We start from the raw sequence: 20,978 nt of genomic DNA, 5'->3' as shown, positions 1-20,978 counted from the left end.
TATGGGTGCAGCTCCAGATTATGACCAGAGGGAATCCCTCAATATTGATTAAAGGAAATCCTGAGCTTGAACGTACACTTAGAAGAAAAGGGAAATTGCATGTGCAAGAACAGTTTAATTTAGCTGATTTGGAAGTGGAAGAATCTGAAAACATGGCAGAACAGAATGAGCAACAGCGAACATTATCCGATTATGCCAGACCTTCAGTGTTGGGGACACAGTCGAGTATGGTGCATCCTCCGATTACAACTCAGAACTTCAAACTGAAGCCGGTATTCATCCACATGTTGCAGCAATCCGCACAATTCAATGGTTTGGCCGATGAAGATCCAAACAATCATTTAGAAAGCTTTCTTGAGGTATGTGATATGCTGAAGATAAACAGGGTGACGGATGATGCAATCAAGTTGCGAGCCTTCCCATTTTCCCTAAAGGGGAGAGAGAAGCAGTGGCTACACTCATTACCTAGAGCGTCAATTACCATGTGGGAGGAGATGGTAGAAGTTTTTCTGGCCCATTATTTCACTCCCGGAAAATCAGCAAAGCTTAGGAATGAGATCTCATCCTTTGTTCAGTTGGAATTAGAGTCTCTATTCGAGACATGGGAAAGGTTCAAGGAGATCCTGAGAAAGTGCCCGCAACACGGATTCCCGTAGTCGATGATTGTTCAGACCTTTTATATTGGTTTGAATCCGAGTACAAGGCAACTCTTGGATGCGGCAGCAGGAGGTACCTTAGGTAGCAAGACCCCCGATGAGGCCCGTCAGTTAATTGAAGAAATGGGGTTAAACAGCTACCAATGGAATGCTAGGGAGAAGAAAAAAGTGGCCGGTCTCCATGAAATAGATGCGGTAACTTCATTGGTGGCTCAAGTGGAAAATTTGAGTAAGAAGTTAGATCTTCTAACTTCAAATAGAGTGGCGGCCGTAACTAATTGGACCGGGTGTGGTGGTGGACATGCTCCCTCCGATTGTCCTATCTTTATCGGTGATGTTTCTTCGGTGGAGAACGTTGATTTTGTAGGTAATGGCATGAGACCTCAAGGAAACCCATATAGCAATACCTACAATCCGGGTTGGAAGAATCATCCCAATTTGTCATGAAGTAATCAGGGTCCACAAAAGGCCATGGGGCCACCGGGTTTCCAACAACAACAACAAGCCCCTCAGGTGGAAAACAGAGTCTCAGGTTTGGAAATCCGAATGAATGACTTAGAGAAGCACTTGACTAGATTTGTGCAATCTACAAATACAAGGTTTGAATCAGTCGACGCTACACTTCGCAACCACACCGCCTCTTTCCATAACCATGAAAATCAGGTGGGGAAAATTGCGAAGTCTCTCTCTGAAAAGCCACATGGAAGCTTGCCGAGCAATACAGAGATCAACCCTAGAGAGCACGTGAAGGCGATCACTTTGAGAAGTGGTCATGAGGTTGAAGGTAGGCTTCCGAGTGAGAAGCCAAAAGAACACACACCAGTGGTTATAGAGGTAGAAGAGGGAACAAGCAAAGAGAAAGAGATGGCACCCCCACCTTTCAAGCCAAGAATCCCTTATCCCTCTAGATTGAAAAATGACCAAGGTGATGAACAGTACTAGAAGTTCCTGAGTTTGTTCAAGCAACTCCACATCAATATTCCTTTTGTTGAGGCATTGGCTATAATGCCTAAGCATGCGAAGTTCTTAAAAAACTTATTGACTAACAAGAGGATGTTGGAGGAAAGTGCTTCAGTGATTTTAGATGCTTCATGCTCGGCGATATTGCAAAAGAACATGCCGAACAAGAAGAAAGACCTGGGAAGCTTCATCATTCCGTGTAATATTGGCAATCTAGGTGAGGAAATGGCATTGGCGGACTCAGGGGCCAGTATCAACGTCATGCCATACACCTTCTTTCAAAAGCTAGGCTTGGGCAAGCCTAGGCCTACTCGGATGACTTTGCAACTAGCAGACCGAATAGTGCGACATTCGAGAGGCATCATTGAAGACGTGCTTGTCAAGGTGGACAAGTACATTTTTCCGGTTGACTTTGTAGTGCTAGACGTTGATGAGGATGCAGATGTACCTTTGATACTTGGGAGACCGTTCTTGCGGACATCCGAGGCATTGATTAACATGGACGGAGGAGAGCTAACTTTGAGGGTTGGAGATGACAAGCTCACATACCGCCTTGCTGAAGCCATGCGGCATTCTCTTGATTTCGATGATACTTTATACTTTCTAAACACTACTGATGAGATTGTTGATGAATACATGCAGGAAATGTTCAATCCGTACCCATACGAGGGTTTGTTCGACCAAGAGGAGGATTATGAAGAAGTAATGATGCTTGGTTCGATGGAAGAAGTACCATCTACCACGGGGATCTTGGAGAAGGTGCTCCAGAAAATGAAGAGGGCTAGGAGACGCCACCAGAAAGACACCAAGGCTATTGGAGACATCCGTAAACTAAAGAAGTTGGATGAACCATCGCTAGGTGGTCCGAAGCCCGATAATTCACCCTCCATCCTCAAGAGACTTTGCACATAATGATTTCAAGTCATGGGTAAGAGGGCAACCTTCATCTATGAACCCCCGTGAGGTAAGACAAGGTACGTCAAGCTTAGTGATGTTAAATAAGCGCTTCTTGGGAGGAAACCCAAGTGTTTACTGTTTTCTTATCTTCTAGTTTAGTTTGTTTGAATGAATAATTTGTTAAGTGTTGGTGTCTTGATTTTTAGATGCTTGTGCTAAGATGTTTTTGTGGTCTTTGAGTATTCATCGTGTGTTTTCATGTGGAATTGGTGAAGTTATGTCGCTTGAGCTTTATTCCATGTTTTTCGCTGCTAAAACTTCCATACTAGGGTAGGCTTTGAGTGTGTAAACATGTTCAGAAACTTTCTGTAGAGCCTGCATGTTTTTCTAAGGCATCCAGTGAAAACGCACGGGCGTGTAGAATTTCCGCACGCCCATGTATTTGTATTGCGAGCTCATCAAGAGAAGGCACAGGGGCGTGTGGCTGCCCCTGTGAATGACCATGCGAATATCGCACACCCGTGGGTAATTTCCACACGGGCGTGTGATTTCCTGCAGAGTTTGTCAAATTATCCCAAGAGCGCACAGGGGCGTGAACTCGCCCCTGTGTTTGACCTTGTGAAAATCGCATGGGCGTGGGCAATTTCCACACGCCCATGCGAATCTCTGCAAAGGAGCTCTCGCCATCCCGAGAAGACATAGGGGCGTGCGCTTGCCCCTGTGAGTTGAGATTGTGAATGTCCACGCCCGTGCGTAATTGCCGCATGGGCGTGCAAAACATTTTGGAGATTTTCTCGGATGTCCAGAGCAGTCATGAGGGTGTGCATCTGCCCCTATTGGTCGGGCGCACGGGCGTGCGTAATTTCCGCACGCCCGTGGAGGGGCGTTAGGAGACTGTGCGAGTTTCTCCCGAGAGCGCACAGGGGTGTGCATCTGCCCAGTCGAGCTCCTTAATGAGGCACACGGGCGTGGGTAATTTCCGCACGCCCGTGTGGATGCGCAGAACGCCAAGGGGCACGACTTCTTTTTAAAGAGGAGTCGCTTCTTTCCATGTTCACATCCTCTATTCCTTTGAGAACGCCCTCACATCATTCCCTGACTTCCTTGTGTCAATTTGGTGGAGTTATTGCAAGGTTTTTCGGCCAAATCTTAAGTTTCTCATCTCAACTCGTCAGTGAGCCCTCTTTTTCTATTTTCTTGATTTCTTCGTCAATTTATGATTTAATTCGATGAATCCTATCAGACACTCTTTGCTTCTTCAATTACGGGGATTATTCATGTTTAGAACAAAGTTAGAAGTAGTTTTAAGATTTATTTTTGGATTTTTAAGGCACGGCCGTGCAGATTTTTCACGCCCCGTGGATCCACAAGGGCGTGCGGAAATTCTGCATGACCGTGTGGAATTCTGCAGTAATGCTTTATCATCTTCCTTGACCGATTTCTTCTCAAATTTTGTAGATTATGGCACCCCGGTTGAAGAAGCAAGCTGATAAGCGGCCGCGTGAGTCATCTTCCGAGTCTGAGGACATGAGATTCACCATTCCGAAGCACAGGGTTCATTTTGAGCGGCTGTCAAGAGTTCATTTTGGACAGACTCGATTCCTTGATACGAGTATACTGAGAGATCTGCAGCAGGGAGACGAGTTGGCAGACGAGGTCGAGGATCTTGTATCGGTAGGTGGTTGGAGGCAGTTATTGACTATTAGAGAACCAGCCATACGATAGCTCGCACTGGAAGTCTTGTCTTCATTTGATTTCGACAGATCCTATTGGTGCTTTAACAGTATTGGTACCATTCAGTTCAGAGTATTTGGACACCACCATAGCTTGAGCGTTACTCAGTTTTTTAGTTCTACTTGGCTTGTATGAGGAGGCATTCACAGACATTGAGGAGTACTCTCAGTTATCGACTGATTATCCTAGAGCCATGACCCCGCAGAGAGCTTACAGAGTGTTATGTGGTCAGGGTTAATACGAGACGGGGGTTTCCAAGGCCACATGCCTTTCCCGACCTGCATACAGATATTTACATGCCATCATGAGTAGGTCGGTGAATGGTCGTGGTGATAGCACTGGTGTTCTGAGCCGACAGGAACTTCTGTACTTGTACTTGATGGTGCAGTGCGTACCGATTCACTTAGGACACATCATGGCAGACTACATCAAACATCTGGGGCATTATGCTAGACTGGGAGCGATCTTCTCGGGCCCTGATAAGATCCCCTTGCTTATATCCCGCAAGTGCACGGGCTTGTCGAAGTAATAATCCCAGGTGAGCGGGGTCGAATCCACAGGGAGTAGGGAGTGAAAATACTTAATTTGATTCTTAGCTATGTGGAATATCAATAGTGATAAGTGTGAAATTGATTCAATTCTAAACAATAAAAACAACAAGTGAAAGAGCAAAAGTAAGAAGAGGGTAAGGCAATCGATAAAGAATGGGGTACTCGGATAATGCTTCACCTAGGATGATCACTTCAAGTGCAAGAACTCTCTATTATGCTTCCTAATCAATGCAATGGTGAGTCGTGGAAATCCTTACATGCATAGTCCCAAATCTAAGGTCAACTATGCCTAACTCTATACATGTCCCAGAGGAGAGATTAGATAACCTCTCAACCTCGCACTTGAAAAGAGTTGTAATGAGCTCTAGGGATTCCAAGTGATAAATCTCTTCCTAATTATAGACCTAACCCTTTGGTCCAGGTGGAAGGTCCCTAACCACAATTAAGCCCTAGATACTAAGATCCTCTCAACGCTTCACTCCATTGCACGCGCAACTAGGCCCCAACGGAGGTTCATCCCTTAGACCATTCACTCCATTATGGTTGCAAAGAACTCGAGGAACGGAGGTAGAATCTATCACGTCAGAGGGGAAAGGGGACGCTCCTGTACCTCTCGACTCACCCTGTCAACCCTCTCCAACCTAGCTTTGTCTAACGCTAGTGGTGTGTCACTCACTCATAAGGTTACCAACAAGAACTCTCAACCCTAGTGTCACTCTAGGGGAAATGTTCATACAATTAAGCATTCAAGGTTGGAACTCACAATAAACATCAATTTATTGAAAGCATAATAAAAAAGTTCAATGAAACGAATACATCCTAGGGTTCACAATCATCCAAGTACCCACTAGGGGTTTAGCTCTCCATGGAGCTTAATACAATCAAAGAAACCGAATGTAAAAGAAATGAATCCATAAAGAAACCCCCTCGATGATCGTGTCGATGGTCTTGTGGAGAGTCCTCTACTCGTCGTCCAAAGATTCCTTCGTCCGGTATAGGATACGCCTCGATCGAAGCTCCCCTACCAACCTTCTTCCTAATGGAATCACGATGTCGGAGCAATAGAACTTCCCCAAAACCTTGGCCAATACCCCTCGAAACCCTAGCTGAAGTCCTCTCACAAGTTGGGGAAAAGATGGAGAAAAGAATACCGAAATCGGGGCTGAATCGGCTTTAAATAGGGCTGGAATCGGGCGACTCCACGGGCGTGTACGGAACACGCGCCCGTGCGGAATTCCCACACGGCTGTGGATGATTTCCACACGCCCGTGTGGATTCTCTGTTTCTGCGATTTTCGGCCGACTGTGAATAGTAACTGATACAGTGCTTTTCTACAGTGATTTGGTACAGTACTATGCCAAAAATACTCCCGAATCCACTTTTCATCGAGGTAACATAAACGGGCACACGTTTATGCCGTGGATCGCTTTGCTTCTTCAATGACGGATAAGATGATGGAGATCTTGTTTTATGTGCATAAGTCGGAATGCTTGAGTGTGACTGCCCTTGTGCCCCTCCAAATGGTTGTGTAAACTCAAATACGGGGAGGTTGGCACACACTCTAGCATCTCGCACTTTACTTATATCTTCGCGTTTGAACTTTAGCAAGATTTCGTCCAAAATCGGTGCATTGTGATCCACATTGGCTTCTTTCCTTCATAATTGGTTTCACAACCCTACATGCACGAAAGTAACATAAAAACACACATATTAGTGTAAAAACCTGAGAAAAGTAATGCTCAACATAATAAAATAATGCTTCGCATTCATATCGCACAAGCACTTATCAGGCCCCTACATTACATGGTTAGTGCTGGGCATGGGTCTCTTGGATGCGATTTGTGGGGCTGGGAAGACGAGTATACCTACCCTCCTGACTTTAGAGACACTGAGATTGATGGGCATGGTCCGTAGAGTTCGGACAGGGGTTTATCCATTGTTGCTACCAGCTCCAGAGATAGCTGAAGGTGAGGGTGATCATGCTGAGGCTTCCCAGCCTGCTCCCCTGCCTCAGTCAGCACCGATGGAGACCGAGGCACCTTCAGAGGCAGAGGACGCTCTCCCCGTATGTATGTTTCACCATCTCGAGCCGATGATCGCTTCGAGAGGCTCGAGAGTATGGTGGGAGTGATACGGACAGATGTGCCTGAGGCTCGAGCAGAGATTACCGAGATTAGGGCTACGCAGGCCACTCAGTACACAGAGTTCATGGCACGTTTCGACGTATTACAGCTGATCTTAGAGCGAGACATCGCCTCCTCATTTGTCTTGTGACCGAGGACTCCTCAACCACCATCGGCATCTTCTGCACCCCCATCTCCTATACCAGCACCGGTGGATCCACCTTATGTTTCCCCACCACCAGCAGTAGCAGAGGAGCCGACAGAGCGTGACACCGACATTTGACTTTATTTTTCTGCATTTTCTTTATTTTGCATTTTATTTTAGACTTGTTCACTCAGAAAGGATTATCCTTCTGAGTTTGTTTTCATTTTGCATCTCGAGTTGTATTCATTGTCTATCTTTTATATATACTCAAGTTATTTTGTTTTTATTGAGCTTCACTGAATCCCCTCGTATATGCGTGCAGATGGTCTTATCATTTGGGAATTGAGACTTTGTCATGGGCACGGCCAAAGTGTTTTGGCACTTGACCGTGTGAGCTTCACAACCCGTTGGAACACTACTCCCAAGGATTTAGCTTCATCAAACGCAACACTAGGAGTCAGGGGAGTATTGTTTTGATTGCTTCTCCCACATATATTTTTCATTGATATACATTATGAGTGAGCTTGCATGTGTACATTGGGGACAATGTACAACTTAAGTGTGGGGGGGAGTTTCATAGTGCACATATCCATTTTATTGCTCTTGATTGATATACATGCTCACATAGCTAATGGAGGTTCACCTTAGTTGCAATGATTGTATTCTTGAGTTTAGGAGAATTTTTAACATTGAATATCTTCACACTCTAGTTTTATTTGAATTTTTAGGAATTTTTGCCGAATTACACTCAATGCACTACTCACTCTTTAAACTCTATTGGAAACTCATGTTCGATGTTAAAGGGACTAGTTATAGTTGTTTCTTGTGTTAAATTCTGAAAAAAAAAGAATGATGAAAAGAAGGAACAAAATAGTTTTCTTGTTTGTTTTGCATTTTGGGTGGAAAGAGCTACCACCTTTGTAGTATGAAGCTACTCTCATAAGTCAGATACTAGTTATGCCCTCATGAGAGAAAGAGCTATCTCATAGGATGAGTGAAAGCTACCACTCCGGTAGAAAGAGTTACCACCTCGAAAATGTGAAAGCCACCTTAGCGGCCGCTTGGGAAAGGGCTGCCTTAGAGAATGTGTGAAGCTACTACCATCTTTAAATTTTTGTTACTTTCTTGCTATAGATAACTAAGTCCCTTATACTTAGAGTTTTGAGGATTATACCTTGGGTTGACTTGAGTGAGTCCACACACTTTCATGATTTCAGATTTTTTGTCCTTTTTTATTCAAGTTTTTAACTAGAGCTTCAATCTTTCATATTTAGTGTTGAAATTTCCCTTACTTGTGGAATGCTCTCTTTGTATACTTTGGTGAACCTAAGGCCAAGAACTTTCAATATTTTCTTCATTGATGTGTTTAATTTTTTCTTGAGGACAAGCAAAAGCTTAAGTGTGGGGGAGTTTGATAAGTGCTTGTGCGATATGAATGCGAAGCATTCTTTCCTTATGTTGAGCATTACTTTTCTCGGGTTTTTACACTAATATGTGTGTTTTTATGTTACTTTTATGCAGGTAAGGTTGTGAAACCAATTATGAAGGAAAGAAGCCAATGTGGATCACAATGCACCGATTTTGCAGAAAATCTTGCTAATTTTCAAACGCGAAGATATAAGTCAGGTGCGAGATGCTAGAGTGTGTGCCAACCTCTCCATATTTGAGTTTGCACAACCATTTGGAGGGGCACAAGGGCAGTCACACTCAAGCACTCCGACTTATGCACATAGAACAAGATTGCCATCAACTTATCCGTCATGGAAGAAGCAAAGCGATCCACGGCATAAACGTGTGCCCGTTTATATTGCCTCGATGAAAAGTGGATTCGGGAGTATTTTTTTTGGTAGAATACTGTAGCAGGTACTGTAGCAAATCACTATAGGAAACACTGTTGCAGTTACTGTTCAAAGCCGGCCGAACAAGGGAATCCTTGGACGACGAGTAAAGGACTTTCCACAAGACCATCGACACAACTATCGAGGAGGTTTCTTTATGGATTCATTGCTTTTACATTCTATTTCTTTAATTGCACTTAGCTCAATGGAGAGCTAAACCCCTAGTGGGTACTTGGGTATTTGTGAACCTTGGGATGTATTTGTTTCATTGAAACTCTTTATTATGCTTTCAATTAATTGATGTTTGTTGTGAGTTCCAACCTTGAATACTTGATTGTATGAACATTTCTCCTAGAGTGAAACTAGGGTTGAGAGTTCTTGTTGGTAACCTTATGAGTGAGTGACACACCACGAGCGTTAGACAAAGCTAGGTTGGAGAGGGTTAGGAGGGTGAGTCGAGAGGTACAGGAGCGTCCCTTTTCCCCTCTGACGTGATAGATTCTACCTCCGTTCCTCGAGTTCTTTGCGGCCATAATAGAGTGAATGGTCTAAGGGATGACCCTCCGCTGGGGCTTAGTTGCGCGTGCAACGGAGTGAAGCGTTGAGGTGATCTTAGTATCTAGGGCTTAATTATGGTTAGGGACCTTCCACCTAGACCAAAGGGTTAGGTCTATAATTAGGAAGAGATTTATCACTTGGAATCCCCAGAGCTCATTGCAACTCTATTCGAGTGCGAGGTTCAGAGGTTATCTAATCTCTCCTCCGGGACATATATAGTTGACCTTAGATTTGGGACTATGTATTTAAGGATTTCCACTACTCACCATTGCATGGATTAGGAAGCATAATAGAGGGTTCTTGCACTTTAAACGATTGTCCTAGGCGGAGCATTATCCGAGTACCCCATCTTTATTGATTGCCTTACCTCCTCCTTTACTTGTGCTCTCTTACTTGTTATTTTTACTTTTGAGAATTGAATCATTGTCACACTTATCACTACTAATATTTCACATAGCTAAGAAGCGGATTAAGTGTTTTTATTCCCTACTCCCTGTGGATTCGATACCCGCTCATCCGGGATTATTACTTCGACAAACCCGTGCACTTGTGGGATATACGCAAGGGGATCTTGTCAGAATTCTAGGGATTCCAAGTGATAAATCCTCTTTCTATATGTAGACCTAACCCTTTGGTCCAGGCCAAAGGTCCCTAGCCACAATTAAGCCCTAGATGCTAAAATAACTTCAACACTTCACTCTATTGCACTTAGAACTAAGCCTTAGCGAAGGTCATCCCTTAGCCCATTCACTCTATTATGACCGCAAAGAACTCGAGGAATTGGAGGTAGAATAAATCACACCGGAGGGGAAAGGGGACGCTCCGCTACCTCTCGACCCATCCTCTCAACCCTCTCAAGTCTAGCTTTGTCTAACTCTCGTGGTGTGTCAGTCACTCACGAAGGTTACCTATAAGAACTCTCAACCCTAGTGTCACTCTAAGGGAATATTCATACAATCAATGCATTCAAGATTGGAACGCAATAAAAACATCAATTAATGAAAGCATAATAACAAGGTTCAATGAAATGAATATATTCTAGGGTTCACAATCCAAGTACCCACTAGGGGGTTTAACTTTCCATGGAGCTAAGTGCAATCAATGACATCGAATGTAAAAGCAATGAATCCATAAAAACCCCCTCGATAGTCGTGATGATGGTCTTGTTGAGAGTCCTCTACTCGTCCAAAGATCCCTTTGTCCAGACTAGGATACACCTCGCCGGATCGGTGCCAACGAATGCTCTTCCACAAACCTTCTTCAAAATGGAGTGCGATGTTAAAGCCATAGAACCTATCCCAATCCCTAGCCAATACCTCTCAAAACACTAGCCGCAGACCTCTCTCAAGTTGGGGAAAAGATGGAGAAAAAAAACTCAAAAATCAGGGATGATATCTGCCTTAAATAAGGCTGGAATCTGGAATCCACACACCCATGTGAATATTTCACATGGCCCGTGTGGAATTAACGCACGGGCATGTGGAATTTCCACACGTCCGTGTGGCTTCTCTAGATAACTCCTTCTTCGGCCGGCCATAAATAGTACTTGCTACAGTATTTTGTTACAGTTTTTGCTACAGTACCGGCCTGAAACACTCCCAAAACCATGCTTTCATCGAGGTAACATAAGCGGGCACACATTTACGTCATATATCGCTTTGCTTCTTCAATGAACAGCCACGTTGGTAGAGATCTTGTTACACATGCACAAGCCAGAATACTTAGAATGTGACTGCCTCTGTGCCCCTCCAAATCATTTTGATAGCTTGAATACAAGGAGGTTGGCCCACATTCTAGCATCTTGAACCCGACTTATGTCTTCGTGTTTGAACCTTCTCAAGATTTTCTCCAAATGGTGCACTCACGATCTACATTGGCTTCTTTCTCTAAGATTCGGCATCACAACCCTATATGCAAGAAAGTAACATAAAAACACACATATTACCATTAAAACCATATAAAAGTAATGTTCATCATAAGGAAAGAACACTTCGTATTCTTATCACACTTATCAAACTCCCCCACACTTAAGCTTTTGCTTGTCCTCAAGCAAAAATTAAAACATTGTATGCATAGATGAAGGAAATATTGGAAGTGCTTCTCCTTAGGTTCACGAAAGCATGCAAAGAGAGCATTCTACAACTAAGGGAGATTTCAACACTAAATACGAAAAATCAATGCTCTAGCTAAAAACTTGAAAAAAAAAGGACAACAAAACCGAAATCGTATAAGTGTGTGAACTCACTCAAGTCAACACAAACTATACTCCTCAAAGTTCTACGTATAAGGGACTTATTTATCTACAAAAAGTAACAACAAAAATTAAAAAAGGGTAGTAACTTCGCACATCCTCTAAGGTAGACCTTTCCAAATCGGCCGCTAAGGTGGCTTTCACACTTTTGAGGTGGTAGCTCTTTCTACCGGGGTGGTAGCTTTCACACATCCCATGAGATAGCTCTTTCTCTCATTAGTGCATAACTAGTATATGACTTATGAGAGTAGCTTCATACATCATAGGTGGCAGCTCTTTCCACCCAACAAGCACAACTAAACAAGAAAACTATTTTGTTCTTTCTTTTCATTTTCCATTTTTTTCACAAATAACAAAAGAAACAACAATAACTAGTCCCTTTAACATCGAACATGAGTTTACAAAAGAGTTTAAAGAGTGAGTAGTGCAACAAGGGTCAATCGGGCAAAAAAAAAATCCTACAAATTCAAGCAAAAACTAGAGCATGAAGACATTCAATATTAAAAATTCTCCTAAACCCAAGAATACAATCAATGCAACTAAGGTGAACAGCCATTCACTATGTGAGCATGTATAACAATCACGACTAATATAAAAGAGATGTGTGCACTATGAAACTTCCCCCCACACTTAAGTTGTACATTATCCCCAATGTACACATGCAAGCTCACTTATGATGTATATAAATCAAAAATAAATGTGGGAGAAGCAATCAAAACAATACTCCCCTAACTCTTAGTGTTGTATTTGATGGAGCTAATTCGTTGGGAGTGGTGTTCCAACGGGTTGTGAAGCACACACGGCCAAGTGCCGAAGCACCTTGGCCGTGTCTTTGACAAGTTCTCAATTCCCATGATGACAAGACCATCTGCACGCATACACGAGGGGGTTCAGTGAAACTCAATAAAACAAAAATAGCTCGAGTATATAAAAGTTAGAGAAATGAATACAACTCGAGAGAACAAAACAAAAATAAACTCAGAAGGAAAGTCCTTTCTAAGTATGGAAGTACAAAATGAAATGTAAAAAGTAGTAAAATGAAAGATAATAAATCAAGCGTCAGTGCCGCACTCTGGCACCTCTGCTCAATAGTTAAACGGCGTTAGTGGATCTGGTGAGGATGAAGTAGGAGGTGCCTGAGAAGGGTGGGGTCGCCTCTCAATTGGTAATCTCGTGTCTCGCTCAAGCAACTGCTGTATGACATCGAACCGTGCAATGAACTCTGTGTGGTTCGTGATCTGTGTAGCACGAATCTCAGTCACATCTTGCTGCAATATCCCTACAACACTCTCGAGCCTCTCAAAATGATCATGGGCTTGAGTCGTAGAGAAAATCCGTACTGGTGGGGGCTCCTGCACTGAAAGTGTCGCTTCTATCTGATCTCGCTCCGGTTGTGGCTCTGAAGCTAGTTGAGACCCCTTTGCTGCGGCTTCCTCAGACACAATTGGCTCTAGTGCGGGCATGTTCAACACATAAACACCATCCCGATATTTCTTGATCATACCCATGAGCCTCATTGTCTCTAACCCCAGAGGTGATGGTATTATCGTTTTCTCAGCCCCTCTAATTGTATCTCGTAGGCCCATCCCAAGGATGAGTCTAGTGATGTATGGACCTAAGAAAATGACGCCAAGCCAAGGATAATGTCCCTGATGCCTCAGATACTCTACTAAAATGTGTCCCAATTGAATCGGGTCATTCCGCACCATAGAGTATAAATATAAAAGTTCTTGCTTGCTAAGGACTCCCGTGCTGTCGCCGTGACCGTTCACTGATCTACTTAGGATTGTGTGAAGATATCTGTAACTAGGTCTAGAAAGACACGTAGCCTTGGATACTCCTGGCTCATACCGACCCTAACCATATAGTATTATGTAGGCCATCTGTGGAGTCAAGCTTCCACAATAGTCAATCGGCATCTCATCATACTCCTCCGTCTTAGTGAACTCCTCATCATATAACCCAAGTCGAATGGAAAACCGTGTGAGGCTTATACTATGATACTACCCAAAAGCTCTGAATTGAATGGCACTAACGCTATTGAAATCAGCATAAGAGTGATCAAACTCAAATGAGACGAGCACCTCCAATGTGAGCAGGCGAATAGCAGGGTCACGAATAGTCAGTAGCTTGCACCAACTACCCACCGATAGCAATTCCTTGACTTCATCACCCATGTCGTCTGCTCGTCGCACTTCCCTAAGTGAGCTCACATCTAGGATTCGTGTCTGACCGAACTTAAGCTTCGCTAGTCGCTCAAATCGAGTTCGATGCTCGGGAAGGGTAAATTCCATGCTTTCTGGTTTAGGAGTAGGCTCTCTATGATGCTTACCAGCTATTCTCTTCGATCTAGGGGCCAAACCTGCATGTATTGGAAAGGAGATCGATCAAATTCATAAATAGTCTAATAATGCAGGATTCCACATGCCCGTGTGCATTCACGGGGCGTGAAAACCGCACGGCCCCTGTGAGGAAAACCCATGAATACACCTCTCCCTCACTTCTAAAGCTCATTAGAAATATACCACAACCATTTTAGCTTGAAACTGAGGCACATTTGCTAGTTTAATTGAAGAAAATCGAATAGAATCAAATAGGGGTGTCGTCAAGATAAAACAAGGGTTTACCGATGAGATGAAACCATAAATCTTTAAAATCAGCGAGAGTCTCAAATTATCGACTAAAAATCAATGCAACTATGCCTAACTCTATACATGTCCCGTAGGAGAGATTGAATAACCTCTCAACCTCGCACTCGCATAGAATTCCAATAAGTTCTAGGGATTCCAAGTGATAAATCTTTTCCTAATTGTAGACCTAACCCTTTGGTCCACGTGAAAGGTCTCTAACCACAATTTAGCCCTAGATACTAAGATCACTTCTACGCTTCACTCTGTTGCACCCGCAACTAAGCCCCAGCGGAAGGTCATCTCTTAGACCATTCACTTTATTGTGGTTGTAAAGAACTCGAGAAACGGAGGTAGAATCTAACACATCGGAGGAGAAAGGGGGCGCTCCTGTACCTCTCAACTCACCCTCTCAACCCACTCCAACCTAGCTTTGTCTAACACTCGTGGTGTGTCACTCACTCACAAGGTTACCAACAAGAACTCTCAACCCTAGTGTCACTCTAGGGGAGTATTCACACAATCAAGCATTCAAAGTTGGAACTCACAATAAACATCAATTAATTGAAAGCATAATAAAGAGATTTAAAGAAATGAATACATCCTAGGGTTCACAAATACCCAAGTACCCACTAGGGGTTTAGCTCTCCATGGAGCTGAGTACAATCAAAGAAATAGAATGTCAAAAGCAATGAATCCATAGAAAACCCCCTCGATAGTCGTGTCGATGGTCTTGTGGAAAGTCCTCTACTTGTCGTCCAAAGATCCCCTTGTCTGGTATAGGATACGCCTCGACGAAAGCTCCCCTACGAACCTTCTTCAAAAGAGATGACGATGTCAAAGCCGTAGAACCTTTCCAAAACCCTAGCCAATACCTCTCAAAACCCTAGCCGAAACCCTCTCTTAAGTTGGGGAAAAGATGGAGAAACGAATACAGAAATCAGGGCTGAATCAGCTTTAAATACGGCTGGAATCGGGGATCCACACGCCCCTGTGGACGCCCCTATGGATTTTTTACACGGGCATGTGGAATTTCCACACACCCGTGTCGATTCAAGTACTCTGCTACAGTATCTGGCCTGAAATACTTCCTGAATCCATACTTTCATCGAGGTATTGCAAACGGGCACCCGTTCACGTCGTGGATCGCTTTGCTTCTTCAATGATGGAAAAGTTGGTGGAGATCTTGTTCTATATGCATAAGTCGGAATGCTTGAGTATGACTGCTCTTGTGCCCCTCGAAATGGTTGTGCTAACTCAAATACAAGGAGGTTGGCACACACTCTAGCATCTCACACCCGACCTATGTCTTCATGTTTGAACCTTAACAAGATTTCCTTCAAAATCGGTAAATTATGATCCACATTGGCTTCTTTCCTTCATAATTGGCCTCACAACCCTACCTGCATAAAAGTAACATAAAAACACACATATTAGTGTAAAAACCCAAGAAAGGTAATGGTTAACATAAGGAAAGAATGCTTCGCATTCATATCGCACAAGCACTTATCATCTGCACATCCACACGGCCGAGCCAAAATTACGCACGCCCGTATGCCTTCACACGAGAGACTCATAGGAGCGGACGCATGCCCAGTGTAGTCTCCGAAAAACACTCAACCTCTCTGAATGCAACTTCACGGGCGTGCAGAAATTACCCCACGCCCATGCGCCCGACCCTCAGGAGCAACTCCACGCCACTGTGCCGTCTTTGGATGAGCTCTGAATGAAAATGCACGGCCATGCGAAAATTCCACATGGGCGTGTGTTTTCTCTGGACACTTAGAAAACTTTACAGGCTCTATAGAAAATTTCCTAACACAAATATACACTTAGAGCCTGCCTAACAATGCAATTTTAACCAGAGAAAACATGAGAAACACGCTCAAACGACCAAGATTGTTCATCACACACGATTAGGCACATGATAACACCACAATGTCCATGAGAAAATCACAGCAAAAGCATCTAAGAATCAAGACATCAACACTTAAAGCCTTATTCATGCAATACTAAACTAAAAACTAGGAAAACAATAAAGACTTGGGTTGCCTCCCAAGAAGTGCTTGTTTAACGTCACTTAGCCTGACGTATCTTGTCTTACCTCACGGGGGCTCATAAATGACGGTTTCCCTCTTACCCATGACTTGGAAGCACGATGAACATAGGCTTTTGAAGGTAGAGGCAGAGTTGTCGAGCTTGGTACCACTTAACAAAGGTTTGTAAACCTTGTTCAGTTCTTGCGCATTCCAAATATCCTTATGGCATTTCTTGTGGCGTCTCCTTGCCCGCTTCATCATTGGGAGCACCTTCTACATTATGCCCAGAGTAGATGGTACTTTCTCCTCTAGACCAACCATCATTACTTCTTTATTATCCACCTCTTGGTCTAGCAAGCCCTCGTAGGGGTCTGGATTCAACATTTCCTGTACATATTCATCAATTATCTCATCAGTAGTGTCAAGAAAATACAGAGTATCATCAAAGTCAAGAGAATGTCAAATGGCTTCAGCGAGGCAGTATGTTAGCTTATCATCTCCAACCTTCAGTGTCAACTCCCGGCCATCCATGTCGATTAATGCCTTGGAATTGCGAAAGAATGGCCTCCCAAGTATCAAAGGAACATTAACATCCTTGTCCACGTCCAACACTATGAAATCTATAGGAAATATGAACTTGTCCACCTTAACACGTATGTCTTCAATGATGCCTCTCGGATGTCTCACTGTTTCGTCCGCCAATTGCAACGTCAACCAAGTGGGCCTAGACTCTCCCAAGCCTAGCTTCTTAAAAAAAGGTATATGGCATAATGTTGATACTAGCCCCAAAGTCCGCCAATGTCATTTCTTCACCCATATTACCAATGTTGCATGGAACGATGAAGCTTCCGAGGTCTTTCTTCTTGTTTAGCATATTCTTTTGCAACACTGCAGAACAAGAGGAACCTAAGATCACTGATGCTCTCTCTTCTAACTTCTTCTTGGTGGTCGATAGATCTTTCAAAAACTTAGCATACTATGGCATTTAAGACAGCAGCTCCACAAAATGAATGTTGATGTGCAATTGCTTAAATAGACACAAGAAATTCTTGTACTGCTCATCATTTAGGTCGTTCTTCAATCTTAAAGTGTAGGGAATTCTCGGCTTGTAAGGTGGGGTGCCACCTCCTTCTCCTTGTTTGCTCTCTCCTCAACCTCCATGACCTCGGGTGTTTTAACATTAGTTTTCTTACTTGGAAACCTACCCTCAACCACATGACCACTTCTCAAAGTGATTGCCTTTACATGTTCTCTCAGATTAGTCTCGGTATTACTCAGTAGGCTTCCTTGTGGTCTCTCCGATAGAGACTTTGCAATTTGCCCCACTTGATTCTCTAAATTTTGCAATGAAGCGTTGTGGTTGCGAAGTGTAGCTTCGACCGACTGAAACTGTGCATCCGATGATTGCACAAATCGGGTCAAGGCTTTCTCTAGATCAGTCATCCGGGTCTCCAAGCCTAAAACTCTATTCTCTATGTTTGGGGCTTGTTGTTGTTGAAAACCCAGTGGTGCTATGGCCTTTTCTTGCCCTTGGTTACTCATTGAGAAATTAGGGTGGCTTCTTCACCCTTGGTTGTAGGTGTTGCTATAAGACACGTCTGTATATGCATCTAAACCGTAAGTGCACGGGTGTCAAAGTAATAATCACAGATGAGTGGGCATCATATCCACAGAGAGTAGGGAATAAAGACACTTAAATTGTTTCTTAACTAATGTAGAAGATGAATAGTGATAAGTGCAACAAAATATGAAATAACGAAAAATAAAAACAACAAGATAGAGGGCAGAAGTAAAGGAGAAGGTATGGCAATTGATAAAGATGGGGTACCTGGATATTGATCCGCCTATTACAATCATTTCAAGTGCAAAAACCCTCTATTATACTTCCTAATTGATGCAACACTGAGTCGTGGAAATCCTTAAATACATGATCCCAAATCTAAGGTCAACCATGCCTAACTCTGTACATGTCCCGGAGGAGATATTGAATAATCTCTCAGCCTCGTACTCGTATAGAATTGCAATGAGCTCTAGGGATTCCAAGTGATAAACCCTATTCCTATGTATAGACCTAACCCTTTGGTCAGGGTAGAAGATCCCTAGCCACAATTAAGCCCTACGTGCTAAAATCACTTCAATGCTTCACTCCATTGCACTCGCAACTAAGCCCCAGCGGTAGGTCATCCCTTAGCCCATTCACTCTACTATGGCCTCAAAGAACTCTTGGAACATGGAGGTTGGATAGATCACACCTGAAGGGAAAGGGGATGCTCCGCTACTGATAAGTGCTTGTGCGATATGAATGTGAAGCGTTCATTCTTTATGTCGAGTATTACTTTTCTCGGGTTTTTACACTAATATGTGTGTTTTTATGTTACTTTCGTGCAAGTAGGGTTGTGAGGCCGAGTATGAAGGAAAGAAGCCAATGTGGATCGTAATGCACCAATTTTGGAGGAAATCTTGCTAAGGTTCAAACGCGAAGACATAGGTCGGGTGTGAGATGCTAGAGTGTGTGCCAACCTCCTCATATTCTAGTTTGCACATCCATTTGGAGGGGCACAAGGGCAGTCACACTCGAGCATTCCGACTTATGGACATAGAACAAGAGCTCCACCAACTTGTCTATCATTGAAGAAGACAGTGATCCACGACATGAACGTGTGCCCGTTTGTGTTACCCCAATGAAAGTATGGATTCGAGAAGCTATTCAGGCCGGATCGTATGGCGAGTACTATAGCAAAGACCTGCTCACAACCGGCGAGAGAAAAGCGACAATTCAGAGAATCCACACGGGCAGTGGAAATTATCCACGCCCGTGTGGAAATTCCACATGGGACGTGTGAAAAAAATCCACGAGCCCGTGTAGTCACCGACTCGACCCTATTTAAAAGCCGATTACGCCCGATTTCAGATTCTTTTTCTCCATCTTTTCCCCAACTTGAGAGAGGGCTTCGGCTAGGGTTTTGAGGGGTATTGGCTAGGGTTTTGGAGAGGTTCTACGGCTCTGCATCGCGCGTCGTTTAGAAGAAGGTTATTAGGAGAGCTTTCATCGGCACCGATCCGGCGAGGTGTATCCTAGGCCGGACAAAGGATCCCTTGTGACGAGTAGAGGACTTTCCACAAGACCATCGACACGACCATCGAGGGGGTTTTTCTATGGATTCATTGCTTTTACATTCTATTTCTTTGATTGTATTTAGCTCCATGGAGAGCTAAACCCCTAGTGGGTACTTGGGTATTTGTGAACCCTAGGATGTATTCATTTCATTGAATCTCTTTATTATGCTTTCAATTAATTGATGTTTATTGTGAGTTCCAACCTTGAATGCTTGATTGGATGAACATTTCCCCTAGAGTAACACTAGGGTTGAGAGTTCTTGTTGGTAACCTTGTGAGCGAGTGACACACCACGAGCGTTTGACAAAGCTAGGTTGGAGAGGGTTGAGAGGGTGAGTCGAGAGGTACAGGAGCGTCCCCTTTTCCCTCTGACGTGATGGATTCTACCTCCGTTCCTCGAGTTCTTTGCAGCCATAATAGAGTGAATGGTCTAAGGGATGACCCTCCGCTGGGGCTTAGTTGCGAGTGCAACGGAGTGAAGCGTTTAGGTGATCTTAGTATCTAGGGCTTAATCATGGTTAGGGACCTTCCACCTAGACCAAAGGGTTAGGTCTATAATTAGGAAGAGATTTATGACTTGGAATATCTAGAGCTCATTGCAACTCTATGCGAGTGCGAGGTATTGAAATTTGGGCATAGTTGACCTTAGATTTGGGACTATGTAATGAAGGATTTCCATGACTCACTATTGCATTGATTAGGAAGCATAATAGAGGGTTCTTGCACTTGAAGCGATCATCCTAGGTGGAGCATTATCCGAGTACCCCATCTTTATCGATTGCCTTACCTTCTCCTTTACTCGTGCTCTCTTACTTGTTGATTTTACTTTTGAGAATTGAATCATTGTCACACTTATCATTATTGATTTTTCACATAGCTAATAAGCGGATTAAGTGTTTTTATTCCCTACTCCCTGTGGATTCGATACCTGCTCATCCGGGATTATTACTTCGACAAACCCGTGCACTTGCGGGATATACGCAAGGGGACCTTGTCAACTACCTCTCGACACACCCTCCCAACCCTCTCCAATCTAGCTTTGTCTAACTCTCATTGTGTGTCACTCACTCACAAGAGTTACCAAGAAGAACTCTCAACCTTAGTGTCACTTTAGGGGAGTTGATAAGTGCTTCCTTATGTTGAGAGCATTACTTTCCTCAGTTTTCTACATTAATATGTGTGTTTTTATGTTACTTTTACGCAGGTAGGGTTGTGAGGCCGAGTATGAAGGAAATGGGCCAATGTGGATCATAATGCACCTATTTTGGAGGAGATCTTGTTAAGGTTCAAACGCGAAGACATAGGTCAGGTGTGAGATGCTAGAGTGTGTGCCAACCTCCTCGCATTCGAGTGAGCACATCTATTTGGAGGGGCACAAAGGCAGTCACGCTCGAGAATTCTGACTTATGCATATAAGAACAAGAGCCCCGCCAACATGTACATCATTGAAGAAGCAAGTGATTCACGACGTGAATGTGTGCC

General features: G+C 43.6%; 1 non-coding gene across 1 annotated transcript; it reads right to left on the bottom strand.

Moving 5' to 3' along the window:
• Positions 1–542: 542 nt before the first annotated feature.
• Positions 543–649, bottom strand: LOC120250738. The gene has a single exon (XR_005533077.1). It is a non-coding gene; the product is annotated as a small nucleolar RNA R71 (small nucleolar RNA).
• Positions 650–20,978: the final 20,329 nt, after the last annotated feature.

This window comes from Dioscorea cayenensis, chromosome 19 (genome assembly GCF_009730915.1).
Source record: "Dioscorea cayenensis subsp. rotundata cultivar TDr96_F1 chromosome 19, TDr96_F1_v2_PseudoChromosome.rev07_lg8_w22 25.fasta, whole genome shotgun sequence".
Classification (NCBI taxonomy): Eukaryota; Viridiplantae; Streptophyta; class Magnoliopsida; order Dioscoreales; family Dioscoreaceae; genus Dioscorea; species Dioscorea cayenensis.
The sequence above is the reverse complement of the archived record's forward strand: the minus strand, read 5'-3'. Positions and strand labels throughout refer to the sequence as shown.